This window comes from Oncorhynchus nerka, linkage group LG18 (assembly GCF_034236695.1).
Source record: "Oncorhynchus nerka isolate Pitt River linkage group LG18, Oner_Uvic_2.0, whole genome shotgun sequence".
NCBI classification, from domain to species: domain Eukaryota; kingdom Metazoa; phylum Chordata; class Actinopteri; order Salmoniformes; family Salmonidae; genus Oncorhynchus; species Oncorhynchus nerka.
Genome location: NC_088413.1, coordinates 81,694,782 through 81,710,181, shown reverse-complemented (window position 1 = coordinate 81,710,181; position 15,400 = coordinate 81,694,782).

Here is a 15,400-nt window from a genome sequence, read left to right as displayed (position 1 = left end):
ACTAAAATACTCCCTCCTCCCTCCACCACTCAGTCCTCCCTGGATGTGACTAAGATAATCCCTCCTCCCTCCACCACTCAGACCTCCCTGGATGTGACTAAGATACTCCCTCCACCACTCAGACCTCCCTGGATGTGACTAAGATACTCCCTCCACCACTCAGTCCTCCCTGGATGTGACTAAGATACTCCCTCCACCACTCAGTCCTCCCTGGATGTGACTAAGATACTCACTCCTCCCTCCACCACTCAGTCCTCCCTGGATGTGACTAAGATACTCCCTCCACCACTCAGACCTCCCTGGATGTGACTAAGATACTCCCTCCACCACTCAGTCCTCCCTGGATGTGACTAAGATACTCCCTCCACCACTCAGTCCTCCCTGGATGTGACTAAGATACTCCCTCCACCACTCAGACCTCCCTGGATGTGACTAAGATACTCCCTCCACCACTCAGACCTCCCTGGATGTGACTAAGATACTCCCTCCACCACTCAGACCTCCCTGGATGTGACTAAGATACTCCCTCCACCACTCAGTCCTCCCTGGATGTGACTAAGATACTCCCTCCACCACTCAGACCTCCCTGGATGTGACTAAGATACTCCCTCCACCACTCAGACCTCCTGGATGTGACTAAGATACTCCCTCCACCACTCAGTCCTCCCTGGATGTGACTAAGATACTCCCTCCACCACTCAGTCCTCCCTGGATGTGACTAAGATACTCCCTCCACCACTCAGTCCTCCCTGGATGTGACTAAGATACTCCCTCCACCACTCAGACCTCCCTGGATGTGACTAAGATACTCCCTCCACCACTCAGACCTCCTGGATGTGACTAAGATACTCCTCCCCCTCCACCACTCAGAACTCCCTGGATGTGACTAAGATACTCCCTCCACCACTCAGACCTCCCTGGATGTGACTAAGATACTCCCTCCACCACTCAGACCTCCCTGGATGTGGCTAAGATACTCCCTCCTCCACCACTCAGACCTCCCTGGATGTGACTAAGATACTCCCTCCACCACTCAGTCCTCCCTGGATGTGACTAAGATACTCCCTCCACCACTCAGACCTCCCTGGATGTGACTAAGATACTCCCTCCACCACTCAGACCTCCCTGGATGTGACTAAGATACTCCCTCCACCACTCAGTCCTCCCTGGATGTGACTAAGATACTCCCTCCACCACTCAGTCCTCCCTGGATGTGACTAAGATACTCCCTCCACCACTCAGACCTCCCTGGATGTGACTAAGATACTCCCTCCACCACTCAGACCTCCCTGAATGTGACTAAGATACTCCCTCCACTACTCAGACCTCCCTGGATGTGACTAAGATACTCCCTCCACCACTCAGACCTCCCTGGATGTGACTAAGATACTCCCTCCTCCCTCCACCACTCAGTCCTCCCTGGATGTGACTAAGATACTCCCTCCACCACTCAGTCCTCCCTGGATGTGACTAAGATACCCCTCCACCACTCAGACCTCCCTGGATGTGACTAAGATACTCCCTCCACCACTCAGACCTCCCTGGATGTGACTAAGATACTCCCTCCACCGCTCAGTCTCCTGGATGTGACTAAGATACTCCCTCCTCCCTCCACCACTCAGACCTCCCTGGATGTGACTAAGATACTCCCCTCCACCACTCAGACCTCCCTGGATGTGACTAAGATACTCCCTCCACCACTCAGACCTCCCTGGATGTGACTAAGATACTCCCTCCACCACTCAGTCCTCCCTGGATGTGACTAAGATACTCCCCTCCACCACTCAGTCCTCCCTGGATGTGACTAAGATACTCCCTCCACCCTCCACCACTCAGACCTCCCTGGATGTGACTAAGATACTCCCTCCACCACTCAGTCCTCCCTGGATGTGACTAAGATACTCCCTCCACCACTCAGTCCTCCCTGGATGTGACTAAGATACTCCCTCCACCACTCAGACCTCCCTGGATGTGACTAAGATACTCCCTCCACCACTCAGTCCTCCCTGGATGTGACTAAGATACTCCCTCCACCACTCAGTCCTCCCTGGATGTGACTAAGATACTCCCTCCTCCCTCCACCACTCAGACCTCCCTGGTTGTGACTAAGATACTCCCTCCACCACTCAGACCTCCTGGATGTGACTAAGATACTCCCTCCACCACTCAGACCTCCCTGGATGTGACTAAGATACTCCCTCCACCACTCAGTCCTCCCTGGATGTGACTAAGATACTCCCTCCACCACTCAGACCTCCCTGGATGTGACTAAGATACTCCCTCCACCACTCAGACCTCCCTGGATGTGACTAAGATACTCCTCCACCACTCAGTCCTCCCTGGATGTGACCACCACTCAGACCTCCCTGGATGTGACTAAGATACTCCCTCCACCACTCAGGCCTCCCTGGATGTGACTAAGATACTCCCTCCTCCCTCCACCACTCAAACCTCCCTGGATGTGACTAAGATACTCTCTCCACCATTCAGTCCTCCCTGGATGTGACTAAGATACTCCCTCCACCACTCAGTCCTCCCTGGATGTGACTAAGATACTCCCTCCACCACTCCCTCCCTGGATGTGACTAAGATACTCCCTCCACCACTCAGACCTCCCTGGATGTGACTAAGATACTCCCTCCACCACTCAGTCCTCCCTGGATGTGACTAAAATACTCCCCCTCCACCACTCAGTCCTCCTGGATGTGACTAAGATAATCCCTCCTCCCTCCACCACTCAGACCTCCCTGGATGTGACTAAGATACTCCTCCACCACTCAGACCTCCTGGATGTGACTAAGATACTCCCTCCACCACTCAGACCTCCCTGGATGTGACTAAGATACTCCCTCCACCACTCAGTCCTCCCTGGATGTGACTAAGATACTCCCTCCACCACTCAGTCCTCCCTGGATGTGACTAAGATACTCCCTCCACCACTCAGTCCTCCCTGGATGTGACTAAGATACTCCCTCCACCACTCAGACCTCCCTGGATGTGACTAAGATACTCCCTCCACCACTCAGTCCTCCCTGGATGTGACTAAGATACTCCCTCCACCACTCAGTCCTCCCTGGATGTGACTAAGATACTCCCTCCTCCCTCCACCACTCAGACCTCCCTGGATGTGACTAAGATACTCCCTCCACCACTCAGACCTCCCTGGATGTGACTAAGATACTCCCTCCACCACTCAGACCTCCCTGGATGTGACTAAGATACTCCCTCCACCACTCAGTCCTCCCTGGATGTGACTAAGATACCCCCTCCACCACTCAGACCTCCCTGGATGTGACTAAGATACTCCCTCCACCACTCAGACCTCCCTGGATGTGACTAAGATACTCCCTCCTCCCTCCACCACTCAGTCCTCCCTGGATGTGACTAAGATACTCCCTCCACCACCAGTCCTCCCTTGATGTGACTAAGATCCTCCCTCCACCACTCAGTCCTCCCGGATGTGACTAAGATACTCCCTCCACCACTCAGACCTCCCTGGATGTGACTAAGATACTCCCTCCACCACTCAGACCTCCCTGGATGTGACTAAGATACTCCTCCCTCCACCACTCAGACCTCCCTGGATGTGACTAAGATACTCCCTCCACCACTCAGACCTCCCTGGATGTGACTAAGATACTCCCTCCACCACTGACCTCCCTGGATGTGACTAAGATACTCCCTCCACCACTCAGACCTCCCTGGATGTGACTAAGATACTCCCCCACCACTCAGTCCTCCCTGGATGTGACTAAGATACTCCCTCCACCACTCAGTCCTCCCTGGATGTGACTAAGATACTCCCTCCACCACTCAGTCCTCCTGGATGTGACTAAGATACTCCCTCCACCACTCAGTCCTCCCTGGATGTGACTAAGATACTCCCTCCACCACTCAGACCTCCCTGGATGTGACTAAGATACTCCCTCCACCGCTCAGTCCTCCCTGGATGTGACTAAAATACTCCCTCCTCCCTCCACCACTCAGTCCTCCCTGGATGTGACTAAGATAATCCTCCCTCCACCACTCAGACCTCCCTGGATGTGACTAAGATACTCCCTCCACCACTCAGACCTCCCTGGATGTGACTAAGATACTCCCTCCACCACTCAGACCTCCCTGGATGTGACTAAGATACTCCCTCCACCACTCAGTCCTCCCTGGATGTGACTAAGATACTCCCTCCACCACTCAGTCCTCCCTGGATGTGACTAAGATACTCCCACCACTCAGTCCTCCCTGGATGTGACTAAGATACTCCCTCCACCACTCAGACCTCCCTGGATGTGACTAAGATACTCCCTCCACCACTCAGTCCTCCCTGGATGTGACTAAGATACTCCCTCCACCACTCAGTCCTCCCTGGATGTGACTAAGATACTCCCTCCACCACTCAGACCTCCCTGGATGTGACTAAGATACTCCCTCCACCACTCAGACCTCCCTGGATGTGACTAAGATACTCCTCCACCACTCAGACCTCCCTGGATGTGACTAAGATACTCCCTCCACCACTCAGTCCTCCCTGGATGTGACTAAGATACTCCCTCCACCACTCAGACCTCCCTGGATGTGACTAAGATACTCCCTCCACCACTCAGACCTCCCTGGATGTGACTAAGATACTCCCTCCCCTCCACCACTCAGTCCTCCCTGGATGTGACTAAGATACTCCCTCCACCACTCAGTCCTCCCTGGATGTGACTAAGATCCTCCCTCCACCACTCAGTCCTCCCCGGATGTGACTAAGATACTCCCTCCACCACTCAGACCTCCCTGGATGTGACTAAGATACTCCCTCCACCACTCAGACCTCCTGGATGTGACTAAGATACTCCCTCCTCCACCACTCAGAACTCCCTGGATGTGACTAAGATACTCCCTCCACCACTCAGACCTCCCTGGATGTGACTAAGATACTCCCTCCACCACTCAGACCTCCCTGGATGTGACTAAGATACTCCCTCCCATCCACCACTCAGACCTCCCTGGATGTGACTAAGATACTCCCTCCACCACTCAGTCCTCCCTTGATGTTACTAAAATACTCCCTCCACCACTCAGACCTCCTGGATGTGACTAAGATACTCCCTCCACCACTCAGACCTCCCTGGATGTGACTAAGATACTCCCTCCACCACTCAGTCCTCCCTGGATGTGACTAAGATACTCCCTCCACCACTCAGTCCTCCCTGGATGTGACTAAGATACTCCCTCCACCACTCAGACCTCCCTGGATGTGACTAAGATACTCCCTCCACCACTCAGACCTCCTGAATGTGACTAAGATACTCCCTCCACCACTCAGACCTCCCTGGATGTGACTAAGATACTCCCTCCTCCCTCCACCACTCAGACCTCCCTGGATGTGACTAAGATACTCCCTCCTCCACCTCCACCACTCAGTCCTCCCTGGATGTGACTAAGATACTCCCTCCACCACTCAGTCCTCCCTGGATGTGACTAAGATACTCCCTCCACCACTCAGACCTCCCTGGATGTGACTAAGATACTCCCTCCACCACTCAGACCTCCCTGGATGTGACCACTCCACCGCTCAGTCCTCCTGGATGTGACTAAGATACTCCCTCCACCACTCAGACCTCCCTGGATGTGACTAAGATACTCCCTCCACCACTCAGACCTCCCTGGATGTGACTAAGATACTCCCTCCACCACTCAGACCTCCCTGGATGTGACTAAGATACTCCCTCCACCACTCAGTCCTCCCTGGATGTGACTAAGATACTCCATCCTCCACCACTCAGTCCTCCCTGGATGTGACTAAGATACTCCCCCTCCACCACTCAGACCTCCCTGGATGTGACTAAGATACTCCCTCCACCACTCAGTCCTCCTGGATGTGACTAAGATACTCCATCCTCCACCACTCAGTCCTCCCTGGATGTGACTAAGATACTCCCTCCACCACTCAGACCTCCCTGGATGTGACTAAGATACTCCCTCCACCACTCAGTCCTCCCTGGATGTGACTAAGATACTCCCTCCACCACTCAGTCCTCCCTGGATGTGACTAAGATACTCCCTCCTCCCTCCACCACTCAGACCTCCCTGGATTGTGACTAAGATACTCCCTCCACCACTCAGACCTCCCTGGATGTGACTAAGATACTCCCTCCACCACTCAGACCTCCCTGGATGTGACTAAGATACTCCCTCCACCACTCAGTCCTCCCTGGATGTGACTAAGATACTCCCTCCACCACTCAGACCTCCCTGGATGTGACTAAGATACTCCCTCCACCACTCAGACCTCCCTGGATGTGACTAAGATACTCCCTCCACCACTCAGTCCTCCCTGGATGTGACTAAGATACTCCCTCCACCACTCAGACCTCCCTGAATGTGACTAAGATACTCCCTCCGCCACTCAGGCCTCCCTGGATGTGACTAAGATACTCCCTCCTCCCTCCACCACTCAGACCTCCCTGGATGTGACTAAGATACTCCTCCTCCTCCACCACTCAGTCCTCCCTGGATGTGACTAAGATACTCCCTCCACCACTCAGTCCTCCCTGGATGTGACTAAGATACTCCCTCCACCACTCAGTCCTCCCTGGATGTGACTAAAATACTCCCTCCACCACTCAGACCTCCCTGGATGTGACTAAGATACTCCCTCCACCACTCAGTCCTCCCTTGATGTTACTAAAGACTCCCTCCACCACTCAGTCCTCCCTGGATGTGACTAAGATAATCCCTCCTCCCTCCACCACTCAGACCTCCCTGGATGTGACTAAGATACTCCCTCCACCACTCAGACCTCCCTGGATGTGACTAAGATACTCCCTCCACCACTCAGACCTCCCTGGATGTGACTAAGATACTCCCTCCACCACTCAGTCCTCCCTGGATGTGACTAAGATACTCCCTCCACCACTCAGTCCTCCCTGGATGTGACTAAGATACTCCCTCCACCACTCAGTCCTCCCTGGATGTGACTAAGATACTCCCTCCACCACTCAGACCTCCCTGGATGTGACTAAGATACTCCCTCCACCACTCAGTCCTCCCTGGATGTGACTAAGATACTCCCTCCACCACTCAGTCCTCCCTGGATGTGACTAAGATACTCCCTCCTCCCTCCACCACTCAGACCTCCCTGGTTGTGACTAAGATACTCCCTCCACCACTCAGACCTCCCTGGATGTGTCTAAGATACTCCCTCCACCACTCAGACCTCCCTGGATGTGACTAAGATACTCCCTCCACCACTCAGTCCTCCCTGGATGTGACTAAGATACTCCCTCCACCACTCAGACCTCCCTGGATGTGACTAAGATACTCCCTCCACCACTCAGACCTCCCTGGATGTGACTAAGATACTCCCTCCTCCCTCCACCACTCAGTCCTCCCTGGATGTGACTAAGATACTCCCTCCACCACTCAGTCCTCCCTTGATGTGACTAAGATCCTCCCTCCACCACTCAGTCCTCCCCGGATGTGACTAAGACACTCCCTCCACCACTCAGACCTCCCTGGATGTGACTAAGATACTCCCTCCACCACTCAGACCTCCCTGGATGTGGCGAAGATACTCCCTCCTCCCTCCACCACTCAGAACTCCCTGGATGTGACTAAGATACTCCCTCCACCACTCAGACCTCCCTGGATGTGACTAAGATACTCCCTCCACCACTCAGACCTCCCTGGATGTGGCTAAGATACTCCCTCCACCACTCAGTCCTCCCTGGATGTGACTAAGATACTCCTCCACCACTCAGACCTCCCTGGATGTGACTAAGATACTCCCTCCACCACTCAGACCTCCCTGGATGTGACTAAGATACTCCCTCCACCACTCAGTCCTCCCTGGATGTGACTAAGATACTCCCTCCACCACTCAGTCCTCCCTGGATGTGACTAAGATACTCCCTCCACCACTCAGACCTCCCTGGATGTGACTAAGATACTCCCTCCACCACTCAGACCTCCCTGAATGTGACTAAGATACTCCCTCCACCACTCAGACCTCCCTGGATGTGACTAAGATACTCCCTCCTCCACCACTCAGACCTCCCTGGATGTGACTAAGATACTCCCTCCTCCCTCCACCACTCAGTCCTCCCTGGATGTGACTAAGATACTCCCTCCACCACTCAGTCCTCCCTGGATGTGACTAAGATACTCCCTCCACCACTCAGACCTCCCTGGATGTGACTAAGATACTCCCTCCACCACTCAGACCTCCCTGGATGTGACTAAGATACTCCCTCCACCGCTCAGTTCTCCCTGGATGTGACTAAGATACTCCCTCCTCCCTCCACCACTCAGACCTCCCTGGATGTGACTAAGATACTCCCTCCTCCCTCCACCACTCAGACCTCCCTGGATGTGACTAAGATACTCCCTCCACCACTCAGACCTCCCTGGATGTGACTAAGATACTCCCTCCACCACTGAGTCCTCGCTGGATGTGACTAAGATACTCCCTCCTCCCTCCACCACTCAGTCCTCCCTGGATGTGACTAAGATACTCCCTCCACCACTCAGACCTCCCTGGTTGTGACTAAGATACCCCCTCCACCACTCAGACCTCCCTAGATGTGACTAAGACACTCCCTCCACCACTCAGTCCTCCCTGGATGTGACTAAGATACTCCCTCCACCACTCAGTCCTCCCTGGATGTGACTAAGATACTCCCTCCACCACTCAGACCTCCCTGGATGTGACTAAGATACTCCCTCCACCACTCAGTCCTCCCTGGATGTGACTAAGATACTCCCTCCACCACTCAGACCTCCCTGGATGTGACTAAGATACTCCCTCCACCACTCAGACCTCCCCGGATGTGACTAACATACTCCCTCCACCACTCAGACCTCCCTGGATGTGACTAAGATACTCCCTCCACCACTCAGTCCTCCCTGGATGTGACTAAGATACTCCCTCCTCCCTCCACCACTCAGACCTCCCTGGTTGTGACTAAGATACTCCCTCCACCACTCAGACCTCCCTGGATGTGACTAAGATACTCCCTCCACCACTCAGACCTCCCTGGATGTGACTAAGATACTCCCTCCACCACTCAGTCCTCCCTGGATGTGACTAAGATACTCCCTCCACCACTCAGACCTCCCTGGATGTGACTAAGATACTCCCTCCACCACTCAGACCTCCCTGGATGTGACTAAGATACTCCCTCCTCCCTCCACCACTCAGTCCTCCCTGGATGTGACTAAGATACTCCCTCCACCACTCAGTCCTCCCTTGATGTGACTAAGATCCTCCCTCCACCACTCAGTCCTCCCCGGATGTGACTAAGACACTCCCTCCACCACTCAGACCTCCCTGGATGTGACTAAGATACTCCCTCCACCACTCAGACCTCCCTGGATGTGACTAAGATACTCCCTCCACCACTCAGAACTCCCTGGATGTGACTAAGATACTCCCTCCACCACTCAGACCTCCCTGGATGTGACTAAGATACTCCCTCCACCACTCAGACCTCCCTGGATGTGGCTAAGATACTCCCTCCTCCCTCCACCACTCAGACCTCCCTGGATGTGACTAAGATACTCCCTCCACCACTCAGTCCTCCCTGGATGTGACTAAGATACTCCCTCCACCACTCAGACCTCCCTGGATGTGACTAAGATACTCCCTCCACCACTCAGACCTCCCTGGATGTGACTAAGATACTCCCTCCACCACTCAGTCCTCCCTGGATGTGACTAAGATACTCCCTCCACCACTCAGTCCTCCCTGGATGTGACTAAGATACTCCCTCCACCACTCAGACCTCCCTGGATGTGACTAAGATACTCCCTCCACCACTCAGACCTCCCTGAATGTGACTAAGATACTCCCTCCACCACTCAGACCTCCCTGGATGTGACTAAGATACTCCCTCCTCCCTCCACCACTCAGACCTCCCTGGATGTGACTAAGATACTCCCTCCTCCCTCCACCACTCAGTCCTCCCTGGATGTGACTAAGATACTCCCTCCACCACTCAGTCCTCCCTGGATGTGACTAAGATACTCCCTCCACCACTCAGACCTCCCTGGATGTGACTAAGATACTCCCTCCACCACTCAGACCTCCCTGGATGTGACTAAGATACTCCCTCCACCGCTCAGTTCTCCCTGGATGTGACTAAGATACTCCCTCCTCCCTCCACCACTCAGACCTCCCTGGATGTGACTAAGATACTCCCTCCTCCCTCCACCACTCAGACCTCCCTGGATGTGACTAAGATACTCCCTCCACCACTCAGACCTCCCTGGATGTGACTAAGATACTCCCTCCACCACTGAGTCCTCGCTGGATGTGACTAAGATACTCCCTCCTCCCTCCACCACTCAGTCCTCCCTGGATGTGACTAAGATACTCCCTCCACCACTCAGACCTCCCTGGTTGTGACTAAGATACTCCCTCCACCACTCAGACCTCCCTGGATGTGACTAAGATACTCCCTCCACCACTCAGACCTCCCTAGATGTGACTAAGACACTCCCTCCACCACTCAGACCTCCCTGGATGTGACTAAGATACTCCCTCCACCACTCAGTCCTCCCTGGATGTGACTAAGATACTCCCTCCACCACTCAGTCCTCCCTGGATGTGACTAAGATACTCCCTCCACCACTCAGACCTCCCTGGATGTGACTAAGATACTCCCTCCACCACTCAGTCCTCCCTGGATGTGACTAAGATACTCCCTCCACCACTCAGACCTCCCTGGATGTGACTAAGATACTCCCTCCACCACTCAGACCTCCCCGGATGTGACTAACATACTCCCTCCACCACTCAGACCTCCCTGGATGTGACTAAGATACTCCCTCCACCACTCAGTCCTCCCTGGATGTGACTAAGATACTCCCTCCACCACTCAGACCTCCCTGGATGTGACTAAGATACTCCCTCCACCACTCAGACCTCCCTGGATGTGACTAAGTTACTCCCTCCACCACTCAGTCCTCCCTGGATGTGACTAAGATACTCCCTCCACCACTCAGTCCTCCCTGGATGTGACTAAGATACTCCCTCCACCACTCAGACCTCCCTGGATGTGACTAAGATACTCCCTCCACCACTCAGTCCTCCCTGGATGTGACTAAGATACTCCCTCCACCACTCAGTCCTCCCTGGATGTGACTAAGATACTCCCTCCTCCACCACTCAGACCTCCCTGGATGTGACTAAGATACTCCCTCCACCACTCAGACCTCCCTGGATGTGACTAAGATACTCCCTCCACCACTCAGACCTCCCTGGATGTGACTAAGATACTCCCTCCACCACTCAGTCCTCCCTGGATGTGACTAAGATACTCCATCCTCCCTCCACCACTCAGTCCTCCCTGGATGTGACTAAGATACTCCCTCCTCCCTCCACCACTCAGACCTCCCTGGATGTGACTAAGATACTCCCTCCACCACTCAGTCCTCCCTGGATGTGACTAAGATACTCCATCCTCCCTCCACCACTCAGTCCTCCCTGGATGTGACTAAGATACTCCCTCCACCACTCAGACCTCCCTGGATGTGACTAAGATACTCCCTCCACCACTCAGTCCTCCCTGGATGTGACTAAGATACTCCCTCCACCACTCAGTCCTCCCTGGATGTGACTAAGATACTCCCTCCTCCCTACACCACTCAGACCTCCCTGGTTGTGACTAAGATACTCCCTCCACCACTCAGACCTCCCTGGATGTGACTAAGATACTCCCTCCACCACTCAGACCTCCCTGGATGTGACTAAGATACTCCCTCCACCACTCAGTCCTCCCTGGATGTGACTAAGATACTCCCTCCACCACTCAGACCTCCCTGGATGTGACTAAGATACTCCCTCCACCACTCAGACCTCCCTGGATGTGACTAAGATACTCCCTCCACCACTCAGACCTCCCTGAATGTGACTAAGATACTCCCTCCACCACTCAGACCTCCCTGGATGTGACTAAGATACTCCCTCCTCCCTCCACCACTCAGACCTCCCTGGATGTGACTAAGATACTCCCTCCTCCCTCCACCACTCAGTCCTCCCTGGATGTGACTAAGATACTCCCTCCACCACTCAGACCTCCCTGGATGTGACTAAGATACTCCCTCCTCCCTCCACCACTCAGTCCTCCCTGGATGTGACTAAGATACTCCCTCCACCACTCAGTCCTCCCTGGATGTGACTAAGATACTCCCTCCACCACTCAGTCCTCCCTGGATGTGACTAAGATACTCCCTCCACCACTCAGACCTCCCTGGATGTGACTAAGATACTCCCTCCACCGCTCAGTCCTCCCTGGATGTGACTAAGATACTCCCTCCTCCCTCCACCATTCAGTCCTCCCTGGATGTGACTAAGATACTCCCTCCACCACTCAGACCTCCCTGGATGTGACTAAGATACTCCCTCCACCACTCAGACCTCCTGGATGTGACTAAGATACTCCCTCCACCACTCAGACCTCCCTGGATGTGACTAAGATACTCCCTCCACCACTCAGTCCTCCCTGGATGTGACTAAGATACTCCATCCTCCCTCCACCACTCAGTCCTCCCTGGATGTGACTAAGATACTCCCTCCTCCCTCCACCACTCAGACCTCCCTGGATGTGACTAAGATACTCCCTCCACCACTCAGTCCTTCCTGGATGTGACTAAGATACTCCATCCTCCCTCCACCACTCAGTCCTCCCTGGATGTGACTAAGATACTCCCTCCACCACTCAGACCTCCCTGGATGTGACTAAGATACTCCCTCCACCACTCAGTCCTCCCTGGATGTGACTAAGATACTCCCTCCACCACTCAGTCCTCCCTGGATGTGACTAAGATACTCCCTCCTCCCTCCACCACTCAGACCTCCCTGGTTGTGACTAAGATACTCCCTCCACCACTCAGACCTCCCTGGATGTGACTAAGATACTCCCTCCACCACTCAGACCTCCCTGGATGTGACTAAGATACTCCCTCCACCACTCAGTCCTCCCTGGATGTGACTAAGATACTCCCTCCACCACTCAGACCTCCCTGGATGTGACTAAGATACTCCCTCCACCACTCAGACCTCCCTGGATGTGACTAAGATACTCCCTCCACCACTCAGACCTCCCTGAATGTGACTAAGATACTCCCTCCACCACTCAGACCTCCCTGGATGTGACTAAGATACTCCCTCCACCACTCAGACCTCCTGGATGTGACTAAGATACTCCCTCCTCCCTCCACCACTCAGTCCTCCTGGATGTGACTAAGATACTCCCTCCACCACTCAGTCCTCCCTGGATGTGACTAAGATACTCCCTCCACCACTCAGACCTCCCTGGATGTGACTAAGATACTCCCTCCACCACTCAGACCTCCTGGATGTGACTAAGATACTCCCTCCACCACTCAGTCCTCCCTGGATGTGACTAAGATACTCCCTCCTCCACCACTCAGTCCTCCCTGGATGTGACTAAGATACTCCCTCCACCACTCAGACCTCCCTGGATGTGACTAAGATACTCCCTCCACCACTCAGTCCTCCCTGGATGTGACTAAGATACTCCCTCCACCACTCAGTCCTCCCTGGATGTGACTAAGATACTCCCTCCTCCCTCCACCACTCATACCTCCCTGGTTGTGACTAAGATACTCCCTCCACCACTCAGACCTCCCTGGATGTGACTAAGATACTCCCTCCACCACTCAGACCTCCCTGGATGTGACTAAGATACTCCCTCCACCACTCAGTCCTCCCTGGATGTGACTAAGATACTCCCTCCACCACTCAGACCTCCCTGGATGTGACTAAGATACTCCCTCCACCACTCAGACCTCCCTGGATGTGACTAAGATACTCCCTCCTCCCTCCACCACTCAGTCCTCCCTGGATGTGACTAAGATACTCCCTGCACCACTCAGTCCTCCCTTGATGTGACTAAGATCCTCCCTCCACCACTCAGTCCTCCCCGGATGTGACTAAGACACTCCCTCCACCACTCAGACCTCCCTGGATGTGACTAAGATAGTCCCTCCACCACTCAGACCTCCCTGGATGTGGCGAAGATACTCCCTCCACCACTCAGACCTGCCTGGATGTGACTAAGATACTCCCCCCACCACTCAGACCTCCCTGGATGTGACTAAGATACTCCCTCCACCACTCAGACCTCCCTGGATGTGGCTAAGATACTCCCTCCTCCCTCCACCACTCAGACCTCCCTGGATGTGACTAAGATACTCCCTCCACCACTCAGACCTCCCTGGATGTGACTAAGATACTCCCTCCACCACTCAGACCTCCCTGGATGTGACTAAGATACTCCCTCCACCACTCAGACCTCCCTGGATGTGACTAAGATACTCCCCTCCACCACTCAGTCCTCCCTGGATGTGACTAAGATACTCCCTCCACCACTCAGACCTCCTGGATGTGACTAAGATACTCCCTCCACCACTCAGACCTCCCTGGATGTGACTAAGATACTCCCTCCACCACTCAGACCTCCCTGAATGTGACTAAGATACTCCCTCCACCACTCAGACCTCCCTGGATGTGACTAAGATACTCCCTCCTCCCTCCACCACTCAGACCTCCCTGGATGTGACTAAGATACTCCCTCCTCCCTCCACCACTCAGTCCTCCCTGGATGTGACTAAGATACTCCCTCCACCACTCAGTCCTCCCTGGATGTGACTAAGATACTCCCTCCACCACTCAGTCCTCCCTGGATGTGACTAAGATACTCCCTCCTCCACTCAGACCTCCCTGGATGTGACTAAGATACTCCCTCCACCGCTCAGTCCTCCCTGGATGTGACTAAGATACTCCCTCCTCCCTCCACCACTCAGTCCTCCCTGGATGTGACTAAGATACTCCCTCCTCCCTCCACCACTCAGACCTCCCTGGAAGTGACTAAGATACTCCCTCCACCACTCAGACCTCCCTGGATGTGACTAAGATACTCCCTCCACCACTCAGACCTCCCTGGATGTGACTAAGATACTCCCTCCACCACTCAGTCCTCCCTGGATGTGACTAAGATACTCCCTCCACCACTCAGTCCTCCCTGGATGTGACTAAGATACTCCCTCCTCCACCACTCAGTCCTCCCTGGATGTGACTAAGATACTCCCTCCACCACTCAGACCTCCCTGGATGTGACTAAGATACTCCCTCCACCACTCAGTCCTCCCTGGATGTGACTAAGATACTCCCTCCACCACTCAGTCCTCCCTGGATGTGACTAAGATACTCCCTCCACCACTCAGTCCTCCCTGGATGTGACTAAGATACTCCCTCCACCACTCAGACCTCCCTGGATGTGACTAAGATACTCCCTCCACCACTCAGTCCTCCCTGGATGTGACTAAGATACTCCCTCCTCCCTCCACCACTCAGTCCTCCCTGGATGTGACTAAGATACTCCCTCCTCCA